The sequence below is a fragment of the Danio rerio genome, chromosome 19 (assembly GCF_049306965.1).
Source record: "Danio rerio strain Tuebingen ecotype United States chromosome 19, GRCz12tu, whole genome shotgun sequence".
In the NCBI taxonomy this organism is placed as follows: Eukaryota; Metazoa; Chordata; class Actinopteri; order Cypriniformes; family Danionidae; genus Danio; species Danio rerio.
This window is the reverse complement of record NC_133194.1, coordinates 34,591,745-34,607,168: the sequence shown is the minus strand read 5'-3', so window position 1 is coordinate 34,607,168 and position 15,424 is coordinate 34,591,745. Positions and strand designations below refer to the sequence as shown.

Genomic DNA, 15,424 nt, shown 5'->3' with positions numbered 1-15,424 from the left:
AAATGCAGTTATGCATTTCAGCAAACTGAACGCATATCATGTTGATGCACGCAATAGTATTACATATAAAATTTTATGTAAATTAAATAAACGTGCTTTCTGGGCAATTCAAAATGCACATTTTGAGCGTAACACAAGTAACATCAACATTTGTTCTTCCATTTGCTTAGGACTTGTTATAACACTTGTTTAGCTATAAAGGCGATAGCTATGATGTCAGCATCAAGTTAGCGTGCAGGTTTTCACATACATCCATTACTGCAGTCTCAGAAATAATGGTACACAAGCTGTCACTGCTGTCATATGCTTTTAAATTAAAGGTAGTACCTATCTACTTACCTTCCATTTGCAGCCCATCACTGTGAAACATCCAAACACACTCTCGCTTACACACATACACTTTGGACAATTTTAGCTTACCCAATTCACCTATACTACATGTCTTTGAGCTGTGGGGGAAACAAAAACATCCAGAGGAAACTCACACAAACACTGGAAGAACAGGCAAACTACACACAGAAATGCCTACTGACCCAGCTGAGGCTCAAACCAGTGACTTTCTTGCTGTGAGGTGACATCGCTACCCACTGCGCCACCACATCGCCACCTAATTACATCAGCAAAATTGTTTTTATAATACTTAATCAATTATTTTGTCTGAAAAGTAACTTAGTTAAATAGGTATTTGAATTTCTTGACTCAATACTAAAACTCGGCATATCTCAAAACATACAATAGACGTTACACTCCTAATTCTTTTCATTTGAGTCAACCAGTACCATACATTTTCAACTAATTTTTCAATATTTTGTTTCCTGAGCATATGCAATTATCTTGAGCCAGCAGCTAGCTCTCTGCCACTCTCACATGGTCGCCCACTGAAGCGAAGCAGGGCTGCGCCTTGTCAGTACCTGGAAGGAAGACCACATGAGAAAGCAAAGTTGCTGCTGGAAGTGGTGTTAGTGAGGCCAGCAGGGGGCGCTCATCCTGTGTTGTGGATCCTAACACCCCAGTATAGTAAAGGGGACACTATATTGGCGTCTTTCGGATGAGTTGTTAAACCGAGGTCTTGACTTTCTGTGGATGTTAAAAATCTCAGGATGTTCTTCCGTCCATCATGGCCTTTTAACCATCCCCATATCATAATTGGCTTCATCACTTTGTCTCCTCTCAACCAATCAGCTGGTTATAAATGGTTGCCGTCGTGTCATCCAGGTGGATGCTGCACACTGGTGGTGAATGAGGAGATTCCCCCTAAAGTGTCCATGAAAGCATCATATAAATATAATTATTTTTTTATCATTATTATTATTGTTATTATTATAACTTATATAAATGTTATTTAGTTGGAAAATAGAATTAATCTGCAAAACATACAGTATGTTGTTCTGCTTCTCTGAAATTATTCATAAAACTTACATTTAAAACTTACATTTATGTACACTATTTAAGGCAAGTACTGTAACTGTAATTAATTTACCTAAAATGTAGGTTAGTCCTTACTTAACATTTCAGCAGAAAAGCAATGTACTTTTAACCAATTACTTCAAAGTAACCATATGAAACCTTTATATACAAATTTGTACCTTTTGAAAAGTCAGACCGTGAGTTTTGAGGAACTAACACGTGTACTACTAATGGTGCTACATTAGTGTTATTTGCATGTTCGCTAGTGTTTACTAAGACCCGTCTCTCATGGCTGTGATGACCAAAGGGTTTCTTTCCTGAACAACTAAGTGCACAGTTCTTGTCGCACATTACAGCTATATTTAGACATCAGCTTGGAGGGTGAACTTCCTATCAAGCCCATTTCTAAAAACAAGTTTCTCTTTTCCTCACTGAAACAATGACAATGAAGGCTCCTGCCACCGTTTATTCCAAAATAAAGAAAGCCAAAAACAATAAGGCAGAACCTCAAGGGAAGGGTTGGCCTTTTATAATGTGTGTTAAAAGTTATTTTAGTATCGCTTTCATTGCTTCTTGTTCTAAGTATAATTTTGCAGGCTCATTAGAAAGTCAGGCAGCAGGCACTGGGAGCTGTGTTCAGGAAACAGACACCGGATTGGAGCAGATGCTACACTTTTTTTTCCTATTACTGTACATGAAAGTTACACATCAAAGCCATGCTGAATCCCTATTAGTGTAGTGTCATTTCATTGTCTATTACTGCTGAATTCTGAATTCCAGGTTGAGCCAAATTGTACAATATAAATCTTCCTCTAAATAAATGAATGGATGGAATGATGGATGGATGGATGGATGGGTACATAGATGGGTACATGGATGGATGAACAGACAGACAGACAGACAGACAGACAGACGATAGATAGATAGATAGATAGATAGATAGATAGATAGATAGATAGATAGATAGATAGATAGATAGATAGATAGATAGATAGATAGATAGATAGATAGATAGATAGATAGATAGATAGATAGATAGATAGATAGATAGATAGATAGATAGATAGATAGATAGATAGATAGATAGATAGATAGATAGTTTTTGTCACCAGTAAAATATAAATAAGGAATCTGCATATAGTTGTTTGTTTCAAAATAACAATAATACATTACTGTACAAAAATATTTATTCATATACATTATACAATTATGATATATATTAAATAATTACAATACAATAAAAATTTATAATATAATTATAATACAGTATAAACTAACAGTAGTACTACTACTTCTAATAATAATAATTATACACAATAATTTTATTAATCGTTGTTTTTGCCATTAATAAAATAATAATAAGAAATTTACATAAATTGTTTGTTTCAAAATAACAATAAAATTGCATAATATTTATTATTTATTCATATACGTTATAAAATTATGAATCACTGCAAATAATAATGACAATAACAATATAATTACAGTAATTAAAATATAATACAATTAAATAATATAATAATGACAGTAATTATAACCACAACAACAATAATAATAAATAATAATAGTAATAATAATTTCATTAATCGTTTTTGTTACCATTAAAAAATTAATAAATAAATTAATTATTTAATTATTTAATTTATTTAATTATTTTATTTTAAAAATGGATTAAAAATTTTAATGGATTTTGTAATCATAATATAATACAAGCTTGGAATAATTGCAACACCCAGTCAGCAAATAGCCTAAAGATACCCGAAAACACCTCGTGACACAAAAACCTTCACTTCCACAAGTGAAACTGTACCACAACCTGAAACCTGCTGCCTGCAAGAACACACCCTCTCGAGCTGCTTTTGTTGCAGTGTATCCATCAGAACAGAACTACAGTACCCATGAGTCAATGCGCGGCGAGGCTCCGTCACTCCACCCTCTGCATATGCGAAGAGTAAAGGATCGCGGGCTCAGACTCACAGCAGCACCGGAGCGCTCGGGTAATGTGTGTGAGTCTGTGTGTACGGCACTGCGGCTCTTCTCCAGCCCGCTGTCATCACCTTTAAACACGACATGTTGTATGAGAGCCGCCGGGAGCTCGAGGAACCAGCGCAGATCAGATAAAGTGGAGCTCGGAGAAACAGCTGATCCGCGGATGCTCGTCTGAGGTGAGCGCTTTACTAGTCCTCTTTTAACACTCGCTATCAATGCATGACTGGAAAAGTTGCGAGGAAGGTTATATGTTGGATTTTAGGATAGTTCTGCTGTGAATGGATTTACTCAACTTCTGCGTATTGTGTATGAGAGAGAGGGAGAGGGAGGGAGAGAGAACTGACGGTCACTGTGTCTAAAAAGATGTTTATCTGAATATTTGTGTGTGATCTTAATTTGTATATTAATTCCCCTATACCGATTGATGGAGAAAAGCAAAGTAACGGAATGACGATGGTTTGAGTAAGTCTGATGATTGGCTGTCCTGTCAGCGTGTCTGTGCGCATATTATCATGTAGAGACACGGTCATCTGTTGATTTCCCAGAGAAACACAGTGTGAGCTGTTTAAATGCGCATAAGGTCATTTTCTGTAAACGTGAATTGATGTAATGTTGTAAATAATAGTTTGAAGGACAGCGAGTTGCGCAGTCCAGTATGATGTTTATTTACTCTTACTCTTTACATGTAAAATAATTAGTGTGTTGTAGAAATATAAGCTTGAAAATGTCTAGTTAAAAAGTACGAAATGCAATGTTTGTCAAGGACATTTAAAACATTTTGTAGGGTGCCATATGATGTAAGCAAAATAAGAATATATATAAAAAATGTTTAACAATGAAGAAAAATTAATTATTTAATCAAAGGCTAAAATGTGCATTATTATAGCCCATAAGCAGGGCCAGACAGAATCTGCAGACATCTTTTGCTGTTTCTGTGGAGAATTTTGTAAAAAAAAAAAAAAAAAAAAAAAAAGTAAAATATAAATTATGCTAAATGATTTTGGGAGTATCAGAACTAAAAACTTAAAAGTTAAAAAAGGTTATTTTTATTTAATATTTTATTCAATGTTTACAATGCAAATTAGATCCACTTATTTGGATAATAAAACAAGTGTCTCATACAATATATCTACTAAAAGACGAAAAATATAATACTAATTAAATAAACATTTTCATATAAGTCTATAATATTACTAAAAATTATAAAAAAAAAACGGAATAAATATATACACAAGTAAATAAATAGACTCAATGATGGGCTAAATATCTTTTGAAATGTGCAGATTTTTTTTGGTGCAGATTCTGTGTGGGCCTACCAAAAATGCAGGGGTGCCCAAACATTTTTCATATAAGGTCCAAAAATCAAACTTGATTGAGGGTTGTGGGCCAAATATATACCAATCCGTATATTCAATTTGCCATGCATAATTTCCTAATTTGTTAGGTAATATATAAAAATAACCAGAAAATGTAGCTTTAAATCATGTTAACTAATGCGCTATCTTTTAATAACAAACTTATTACAGTAAAAACATCAATAATCCGATTTATAACACAATGGAGTTCAATGCGGCACACACTAGTCCAGCTGCTCCTGCCTTTACCATTTGCTCGCAGATATCTTATGCATTATCCTCTATCTTACAGTATTTTCATTTTAAAAGTCTAAAACATTTAATTAAATCATTTATTTTCAGTCTTCTTTTTTGTAGCTCAGCAATAAAACAACAAAACAAAAGGTTACGTTTAACTGGAAATGACGATCTCTGTCAAAGGCATTCGCCCCAACCACCTCCTTATCATTCCCCCTTTCTTTTCAGATGGGATGGTGGGCAAAATCAAAGGTTCCCATGGGCTAACCTTGGCCTGCAGGCCCTACTTTGGGCATATCTGCTATTATGCATAGAATTATAATATGCTTAATAGTAACATTTATATATTTATTATGTATTTTTAATAGTTTTATTTAATCATTAAATATTTGTAAAAATATGCAATGTTTCTATATTATAATTTTTTTCATTTTATTTTATTTATATAGATTATTTAATTATATTTAATTATATATATATATATATATATATATATATATATATATATATATATATATATATATATATATATATATATATATATAACAATAATAATAGTAATAATTATTATTATTATTATCATTATCATTATTACTGTTTTTTTATTCATATTAGCTGAAAACAAAGGAGCATCAGGTGACATTTATGCTTTTATTGTTTAATATACACATTTTTTGGGCTGATTCATTAGATTTGAACATAATGCCATTTCATATTATGCCAAAATAAGTGATTTTTAATATTATTAATTACTTAAAGATTATTTCAAGCTTGAATTAAAATCTACAACATACCACCTCAACATTTCTGACATTTTCTTGTTCATTGTTTATTGTTTATTGTTCATCAGAAGTATATTAGCATACTAAAGCTCTGGGCAAAACAAATAACCCTCACGTCACGTTTATGCTTTTATGGTGATCAAAAGGCAAATGAGGACCTTTGATTTGTTTAATGGGTGCTGACATTGTATAAATAAAATGTCTTGCACGCACACAAAAATGCCTATGCAAACGCATTGAACATTCAAGTCTTCTTCACCTTTATCATAAACAAACAGCTCTTTTTTTCCCCACATGCAGCTAATCTTTTAATATTAAATTTCCTTGTCAGAATAATGCTGAAGGTAAAGCCTTCATTTAGTTCCTCAAGACGCATATCACATATAACTCATCATTATTGTCTGGCAGATGGCAAGCTGCAAGTCAGCACAATCTGTAAATATCAGTGCAATGTAAATGCAGCCTTTCAGCACAAAATAAAGCCTATTGCGACACATAAGCAGCTATGAATGCAGACAGCGTAGCAGGTTTAAGTAGGATCACAATGCATTGTCTTAAATCCATCGGTTTTCCTGCACCTAAGAGGCATCTACACACAAAAACAGTTGGATTGAGGTCAAAGGCTGTGGACAGGAGCCCTCCTCTCATGTTTATTAGACAGATAGTGTTTTGCTGGTTGGCTGAGCGTGGCTTCAGGCTCTGTTCCACTGCTGGCTCTCTCAGCTCTGCAGCACTGGCAGCTTTTGCTCTGCGTCTGCACCTGTCTGTCCTTCAGACCTGAGCTTCCCCAGACAGATTATTGTATAGCAAAATACACATTTCATGGTTTGGTACAAAGCATTGTCGGAAAGGTTTTTTTTTTATTGGTGGAACTTTGGACTCTGTTCTGGCCTTGGAGCGGTTTCTCAACACTGATGCAAATTATCAGCAGGCTTTTGAATTCAGAATATGTCTGCGCTTCATAGAGTTTTACTCATAAATGTCAAAAGAAAGAGTGGGAGTGAAGTTTCTCTCAAAGGGTTTGAATCTTAAATGGAAAGGAGCTAGTTTGAAGTCTGAAGCTGTTTTATTTTATTTTTACAAACCTGGCTCATAAAAAATATTTTTTTTCTTTTGCAAAAATAAATTATGTTGCTACTTGTACATTTCTTGAAGGTTTCATAGTAAAATGTCCTGTGTGTGGCACATGTGACGTTTTTTATTATGTTGATTCGTGCTTATATCTTTGCAGTTTATAAAACATTATCACAATAAACCTAACTGATAGTGTTAAAGAAGGAAATTTTGGTGAACAAACCATTTAATTTACCTTATTTTTACACAGCTGAGCACTTTGTTTGAGAGGATTCAAGTAAAAGTAAAGGACAGCCAAATATTATAGCAGTTCAAAAAAGTTTAATATGTAAAAAAATTCTGAGACAAAAACAGTTCCACGTCATGTGCTTCACAAATAATTAGGTATTCATTAATGATTTTACAATTTTTCTTTTCATATATAAGAGTTGTAATTTATCGAACTAATATGTGCGTGAACCAGCCACATCATAGGACTGTTTTGAGATTTGGCTCAAAAATCTAAAAAAAAAAAATGTAATACCATCATAGATTTTACAACAGGTCCATGGAAGAAAAAGGAATATTTAACAATTATCTGCATTTTAAATGATGACAGTATAAATTATCTTAATTTTTTTGTCATGTGTGACAGGGAAAATTTAACATCACATCAATAACCTGACTATTTAGTGGGTACAGAAAGTATCAGACCCCCTTCAATTTTTCACTCTTTGTGAAATTGCAGCCATTTGCTAAAATCATTTAAGTTATTTTTTTTCCTCATTATTGTACAAACAGCACCAAATATTGACAGAAATAAACAGAATTTGTGCAGATTTATTAAAAAAAGATAAACCAAAATTTCACATGGTTCTAAGTATTCAGACACTTTTCTCAGTATTTAATGGAAGCATCCTTTTGATCTAAAACAGCCATTAGTCTTTTTGGGAAAGATGCGACAAGTTTTTCACACCTAGATTTGGGGATCCTTTCCTTCTTGCAGATTCTCTCCAGTTCTGTCAGGTTGGATGGTAAATGCTTGTGGACAGACATTTTTAGGTCTCTCCAGAAATGCTCAGTCACAGAGTTGTTGTGAAGCCACTCCTTCATTATTTTAGCTGTGTGGGGTCATTGTCTTTTTTTAAAGTAAACCTTAGGCCCAGTCTGAGGTCCTGAGTTTTCATACAGAATATCCCTGTACTTGGCTCCTATCTTCCGACTGCATCTATGGAGCCCAGCTACAGTGATCTTTGGGTTCTTCTTTACCTCTCTCACCAAGGCTATTCTCCCCTGATAGCTCAGTCTGGCCAGACGACCAGAACTAAGACAGCTTCTGGTCATCCCAAACGTCTTCCATTTAAGGATTATGGAGGCCACTGTGCTCTTCGGAACCTTAAGTGCAGCTGAAATGTTTCTGTAACCTTGGCCAGATCTGTGCCTTGCCACAATTCTGTCTCTGAGCTCTTCAGGCAGTTCCTTTGACCTCATGATTCTCATTTGCTCTGACATGCATTGTGAGCTGTAAGGTCTTATATAGACAGAGTGTGACCTACCTAATGAAGTCCAATCAGTATGATTAAACACGGCTGGACTCAATGAAGGTGTAGAACCATTTAAAGGATGATCATAAGAATTGGACAACACCTGAGTTAAATATATAAGTGTCACAGTAAAGGGTCTGGTATCTCAGTATTTTTTAATAAATCTGCAAAAATGTCAATATTTCTGTGCTTTTTTCTGTCAGCATAGGGTGCTGGTTGTACATTAATTAGGCAAAAAATGAACTTAAGTGAAGTTTCACAAACTAAATTCGAGAGGAGCATGTGATAAGATTGATTGCAGCTGGCCACCCATCTACATTTATTAGTTAGCCAATCAGATTAATCCAAACTCACTATAAGTAGCTTAGCTAGAACTACTCCCTAAACTTCGTTTACCAAAGAACCCCCCATCCACCCTTTCCTCCTTTTCTCCTTTACCAGGGGGAGCTCTCGAGAACCACCTGATCCCGTACTCCCCTCACATGCTCTATTGACCAGGCGGGAGCCCTAGGCTCAACAATCTCCGAGCCCAGGGTTCTCTCCCGGGACAGCATGCCAAACAGTTGTCAAACAATATCTAAGTTTTTGAAATTATTTTAGCAACAGAAAATGTACAGTAGCAGAGTGAACATTTTAAAGGGGTCTGAATACTTTTTGTACCCACTGTAATTCACGTCATAAAGTAGTACTCACAACAGGTCTGTTCAAGCACACTCGTCACAAAAGCCACAAATGCAACACCAAGTGAACTACCGAGCAATTTGGCAATGTGAAAAAAAAATCCACGGTAAACATAAATGCACGTTTACAAATATTGAACTACGGCAAAAGCTAAGGTTTAAAAGTGATTACGCAGTGAACTAGTTGAGTCTATGAAAGGTCTGATTGCATTCCTGGATGTTTCTACAGCTGCGTCTTGTATTTGTTCTTTAGGAGGTGTGCTAAATCCTGTCAAATGGGGATTTGAGACCCAGTGGGGGATAGTGATCTAATGCAATATAATCCTCAGTGCATGAATGGAAATTCTTTACATCATCATCATTGTGCTTAATGGTATTGTTCAGAGCTTGCTGCTAAAATGCACAGGAGTAGATGTGTTGTTAAATGAGTGTAAACTGAATATAATCAGATGCTCTGCTAATGGCCATTCAGGATCAAATAGCCTGGATGCACAGTTCTAGGCTGGTTTGAATCTTAAAGGTCTCGTGAAGTTCTCTGAAATGTTCTTTTTTTTCTATTTTGATGTTTGATGTAATCATTCATTCATTCATTTAATCATTTTCTTTTCGGCTTAGTCCCTTTATTAATCTGGGGTCCCCACAGTGGAATAAACCGCTAATTTACCCAGCATATGTTTTTCGCAGCGGATGCCCTTTCACCTGCAACCCATCACCTGAACCCAATCTCAACTGAAAAATGAAGAGAGGGTGGGATGTAGAGTAGCTCCTCCCCTTTTTTAAAAAGCAGCCAATATTGTTTTGTTTTGATCAGCCAGCCAAATGAAGAGCAAATGAGAAGCGTCTTGAAGGGGGTGGGGCATGTCAGATACAAGAGAGCATTTGATTTGTCGAGATTTGATGAGAACCTGAAGTATGATGTGATGTGAAAAAAATTGTTTATCCATATTGGTGAAAGTGACAAACTGCAAGCTTAAGATGTTTATATCGGTTTTATATCGATATGTTTATATCGGTTTTATACTAAATGCAAAAAATTTCACTGTTTTGGAGCACACTCGCTTAAAGATATACTAAACATTAACAATACTGATACTAACATCTAAAAACCTTATTTTAATTTTAGAAGATCTTTAAAAAGAACACATCAAGAAAATGTTCATTCATTCATCTTTCTTAGGCTTATTCTCTTAATTCATCTGGGGTCGACACAGCGGAATAAACCGCCAACTTATCCAGTATGTTTTATGGATGCCCTTCCAGCTGCAACCAGATACTGGGAAACCTCCATACATACTCGTTCATACACCTACAGTACACAACAACAAATTTAGTTTATTCAATTCACCTATTGCACATGTGTTTGGACTGTGAGGGAAACCGAAGCACCCACGCCAACATGAGGAAAACATGCAAACTCCACACAGAATTGCCAACTGACCCAGCTGGGACTCAAACAAGCGACTTTCTTGCTGTGAGGCAACAGTGCTGACCACTGAGCCGCTGTGTCACCCTGAAGAAATTGTTTGCAGACTAAAATTCTCTCAAAAGGACCGATCTTTTGTCAGACATGATTAATTAAAACTATTGTAATAAACGTTGTTGAGGACTGTGTGTAATGTATATATGTTTTCAAACATTGTTATTATTATTATTATTATTTAAATGGGAAATATGTAAATCATTAAGGCAGATGGATTGCAAGTACTTGGATTGCAAGTTTCTTTGACTTCATGATATTTAAGTCCATGCAAATGATAATAAAGGCTAACAATTCAAATGATGTAATTCATCTACCATGGAATAGTTCCTCAAGCTGGAAGGTATCAATTGATGAAAGAGTTTTGCATCATATATTAACCACGGTAATGGTGAAACTCAAAGGGTGTGTTCACGTTACTGGGAAATGCAATGCAATGTTGTTGTCGAGTGTTGCGATAATAATATTTCTTTGTCTTAAGTTCATTTAAACCTCAGATAATTCAGATAAATTCATTATTGGCTGTTGTCATCTTCCTCTCCTGTCTTGTCTCCTGCCATTAGTATTAGGTATTAGTATTATAGTAAAGACCCCAAATTATAGGTCAGATTTGGATAAACAACCTATGCATGCAGCCTACAATGCTAATTTATTGCACTTCACTGCAATATGGATACTGCAAATACTATTGCCATGATCTATTGTGCATACCAAGCACTAATTAAACAGCAGAAGGTTCATGGTATCACATTAACCAGGCAATTTTAATATATTTAAATATATTTATTATGAATATGTATATATGTAGATCAATATATATTGATCGACTTCAAATGTTGAAAAATGTATATATAAAATGTCCAAGGAAATAATAATAATATTATAGAAAATAATCATTGATGTCACGGCTAATAGTTTAATGTTATATTTATATTAACTCTGGTGGGAAATAAGAAGTAATCAGGGCAGCAGAGTGAGGATTTGAACATCAAAATTATAATTAATTTAAATATATAAAAATGTAAACCTGACTGTAGCTTTATTTGATTATCAAATTAATTTAATATTTTAATAATTTACTCCAAATTTTATTTAAAAAGTTGTAAAGTTACTTATATTAAATATCATAGTTTTAAATATATATTATAATTTATGTTTGAGTGGACTTGGTTGGGACATGCATAATATGATATAATATAATATAATATAATATAATATAATATAATATAATATAATATAATATAATATAATATAATATAATATATAATATAATATAATATAATACAATATAATATAATATAATATAATATAATATAATATAATATATAATATAATATAATATAATATAATATAATATAATATAATATAATATAATATAACTGTCCATTATCGGTGTGTAATGTATTGCTACAGTGACTCGGTATGTTTTGACATGGGAAGAACTACAACGTCTGCATGACACACCAATATAAAACTCATTAATGACACTTAACACATTCAAATTATCCCATAGGCACTGGAGTCACTCCTGAATCACAAAATAAATATGGCCAATATCTCTCGCATGTTCTGTCGATAAAACGAAACCCTGGAATGTCGATTCTCCACTTCGATCAGCTTTTTACAAGAACCTTCAGCCATCATCAGACATGTTTGGCCAGTCTTAGACACAACAGGGCTTGCCTGATCTTGTCGCACTCTGTTATCGAACGAGGGGCCAATTGCAATTTTCACAGGATACAGGGAGGTATGTTTGATTGTTGTTTTGTTGAATGCACTCGCTCGCTCCGCGCCGCTCAAATAGAAATTGCTTCCTGCCGAGGAAGTGTCTGACTGTTTCACGTAAACAGAGCGAATTTAATTAAAGCAAATTATCAAAGTGGTGCTGGGAAATCAAAGGGCTTCTGGAGAGCATGCATAATGTGCCACATCAAGCTCGCCCTGTGTGTCATTTCCCTCTGTGCCCAAGTGAGTGGTCATGCTGAAGAGAACTGGACTATTAGAGCAATGTCACATCCACTCATGTCTGCAATGAGCTGTATTACATAGCCACTGGATATTTTTTTTGATTCTACATAAACAAGCCAGACTAAACAAACAGAAGCCAGAGCAGTAGCAATTTATGTAGTGTGCACTGTAAAAAAGCAATTGGTTTATTTAAAAAAATTTGTAAAACTGTTGCTTTTAAAGTGATTAGTTGACTTTACTCAGACCTAAATGTTCCCTGTAATAAAGCAACAAGAACTCTGGAACTCCTTAAACTTTCCTTCCCCTCTGCTATTGATAAATGATCAGGTGTGTCTGAAAACGAGGTTTTGTTCACAATCTTTGATAAATTTTGATTAAATCCCAACAGATGAGTAAATCTTTAAGTCACTGGTTAACTTTGACAAAATAACCATTCATTACTCTCATAGGATATTTAAAGAGATGGGCAAAATGTCTTGGGGTCGCAAGTCTGTATCCAGACCGGTGAAGAGCTCTCAAGATCAACACTACTGCATTTATGATTTGGACTTCCATGTATACTCTTAGTGTCATCTTTATCTTTGAGTAATTGATGTTGTGCATTTGCTTCTGATCTGGCTTTAATTGTTTGATTCTAGGCGGTTCCCCAAATTATTAAAGGGACAAAGCCAAAAATAAAGTTAATAAACAAGTGAATGAATGAATGAATGAATGAATGAATGATTGAATGAATGAATTAATTAATGTTTGATTGTATAATTGGCATGATACACATTGTGTGGAAAATAATTGTTAACCTTTTTGATTAATTCTGGAGATTCCCGAATTCATTGTATTCTATTCAGTATATTATATTGAGTCTGCACTACTATTTTGGTGCGACATGATTTTAGTGGCGCAGTAGGTAGTGCTGTCGCCTCACAGCAAGAAGGTCGCTGGTTCGAACCTCGGCTCAGTTGGCGTTTCTGTGTGGAGTTTGCATGTTCTCCCTGCCTTCGTGTGGGTTTCCTCCGGGTGCTCCGGTTTCCCCCACAGTCCAAAGACATGCGGTACAAGTGAATTGAAAATGAATGAATGAATGTCTGTGAGAAGCTAAGTGGCGTTTGGTCCTTAATGAACTTACAATTAAGAATATCAGACCCAAGAAAATATATCACAACTAATAATATGATAAGCTAAAAATAAAAAACTGGAATAACCAAAATTGGAGTCAGATTGAACTCAGAGTTGAAAACAAATATAAATAAACTTTGATAAATAACAAATCTTTTTTTTGAAATGCTAAAACAGTTTGCATGCATTTAACCTTTGACCATTTATTGGATTCCTTTGTAAGGCTGATAGAATGGAATTCTACAACATGTTGCCTTAAAAGTATTGTGTTAATCAATAATTATAAAAATTAAGTTAAAGGACCACTCCAGTTTTTTTCTTAATAGGCAAACTCCTGGTAAACTGTTTTCATCATTTAATTTTAATCAATTCAGCCAATCTCCTGAAGCACTTTTAGCTTATATATATATATATATATATATATATATATATATATATATATATATATAATATATATACATCCCCAGACAAATGCATCCCTGCCTGGCACACTGAGCAGCCACTAGTTGCATTGAAGTGACGTCAACTCCCCTTCATCTGATTGGCTGGAGGAGCAACTATCAATCTTAACTAGTGGACCAATGATGACACTGAAGCCCGCTCGTGATTTAAATGAAACTTGAATTACATCTTTTGGAAATGCAAGCTCAGAATGTTGGAACAAGAGCGAAGGGGAAAAGACCGTAAAAGCACACAAAACATTAATATTTTAGCAGAAAAACTGATTTTGTCTAAACGAGTTTTCATTTTAGATTCACACTCATTATCTTTCATTACGCGACCTTGTTGTTTCTTATTCTGTATTTAGTTATAATTTTACTTGTAATATACATTTTTTATTGACGCAAATATTTTTTTTTCTGCAACTGCAATACTTTAGGCAGGAGTTTGACCCATAGAGCAGTGGTCGAGAACATATGGCTCTTTGGCTAAAAATACGTGGCTCTCCAGCTGTCTCCCTTCAATAATATTATACAGTTTAAAAAATTATAACCGTCACTAGAAATCAGTTTCCTATTAAAAATACAATTACAATTTCAGCTTTTTTGTATTTTTTATTGCAAAATGAATTTAAAAAAGAATAAAAAATGTTTACAATAAAATGTGATGTTTCGAACAATGCTTGTGTGCAGCACTGTGAAGGAACTTGATTTGCGACAAAAATGAAGGGAAAAACAACTTACGTTTCTATGATAACCTTGCACATGTATATTCAAACAACATTCATGATTAAGAGATGATGCCAAAAAGAAAAAAAATTCTGAGGAACATCAGAAGTTTCAAAATGAGTGGGCAGAAATATTTGCTTTTATTGAAAGCTCTGGTGCTCTGCTTTGTCTGATTTGCACAAAACACATTTCCTCTTGTAATAAATCAAATGTTAAGAGACATTTATTAAGCCACCATGCATCTTTTTTTTGCGGCAAAGTACCAGTGAAAGCCGAAAGAAGGCGTGTAAGAAGCTCTAACATAAACTGTAAAAACCGGACCAAACAGCTGCAGGTTTTGGACAGGGGCATTCTCATCGGAGATCACAAGGCAAAGGATGGGGAATATGTAAAGTCATGTATGCCAAGTACGGCAGCTGAACTGTTTGTGGATTTTCCAAACAAGCACACAATAATTCAGAAAATAAGACGTGCCCCTGTTCGCCAGAAATGCTTAACCGACCATGCTGTCTGGATGGCAAGTGAGATAGAGAGGGTGCAGATCAGTGACATAACATCAGCATTTATTTTGTGTTGGTTTGGGGCCAAAATTAAATTGTTGAATTGTTATTTTCTTAATAATAGTAAAATACGGTTTACCCATACTATTC

The 15,424-nt window shown here is 34.5% G+C and overlaps 2 protein-coding genes across 2 annotated transcripts in view; both read left to right on the top strand.

Annotated features, from left to right (window-relative positions):
- The window catches only part of hpca (hippocalcin), an 802,589-nt gene that overhangs the window by 575,904 nt on the left and 211,261 nt on the right, over positions 1-15,424 (top strand). The gene's annotated exons all lie outside the window — the stretch shown is intronic.
- The window catches only part of pag1 (phosphoprotein membrane anchor with glycosphingolipid microdomains 1), a 101,820-nt gene continuing 89,756 nt past the window's right edge, over positions 3,361-15,424 (top strand). The window contains exon 1 of the mRNA XM_003200612.7: positions 3,361-3,572. The gene's annotated coding sequence lies outside the window, so the exon portion shown is untranslated. The remainder of the gene's footprint in view (positions 3,573-15,424) is intronic.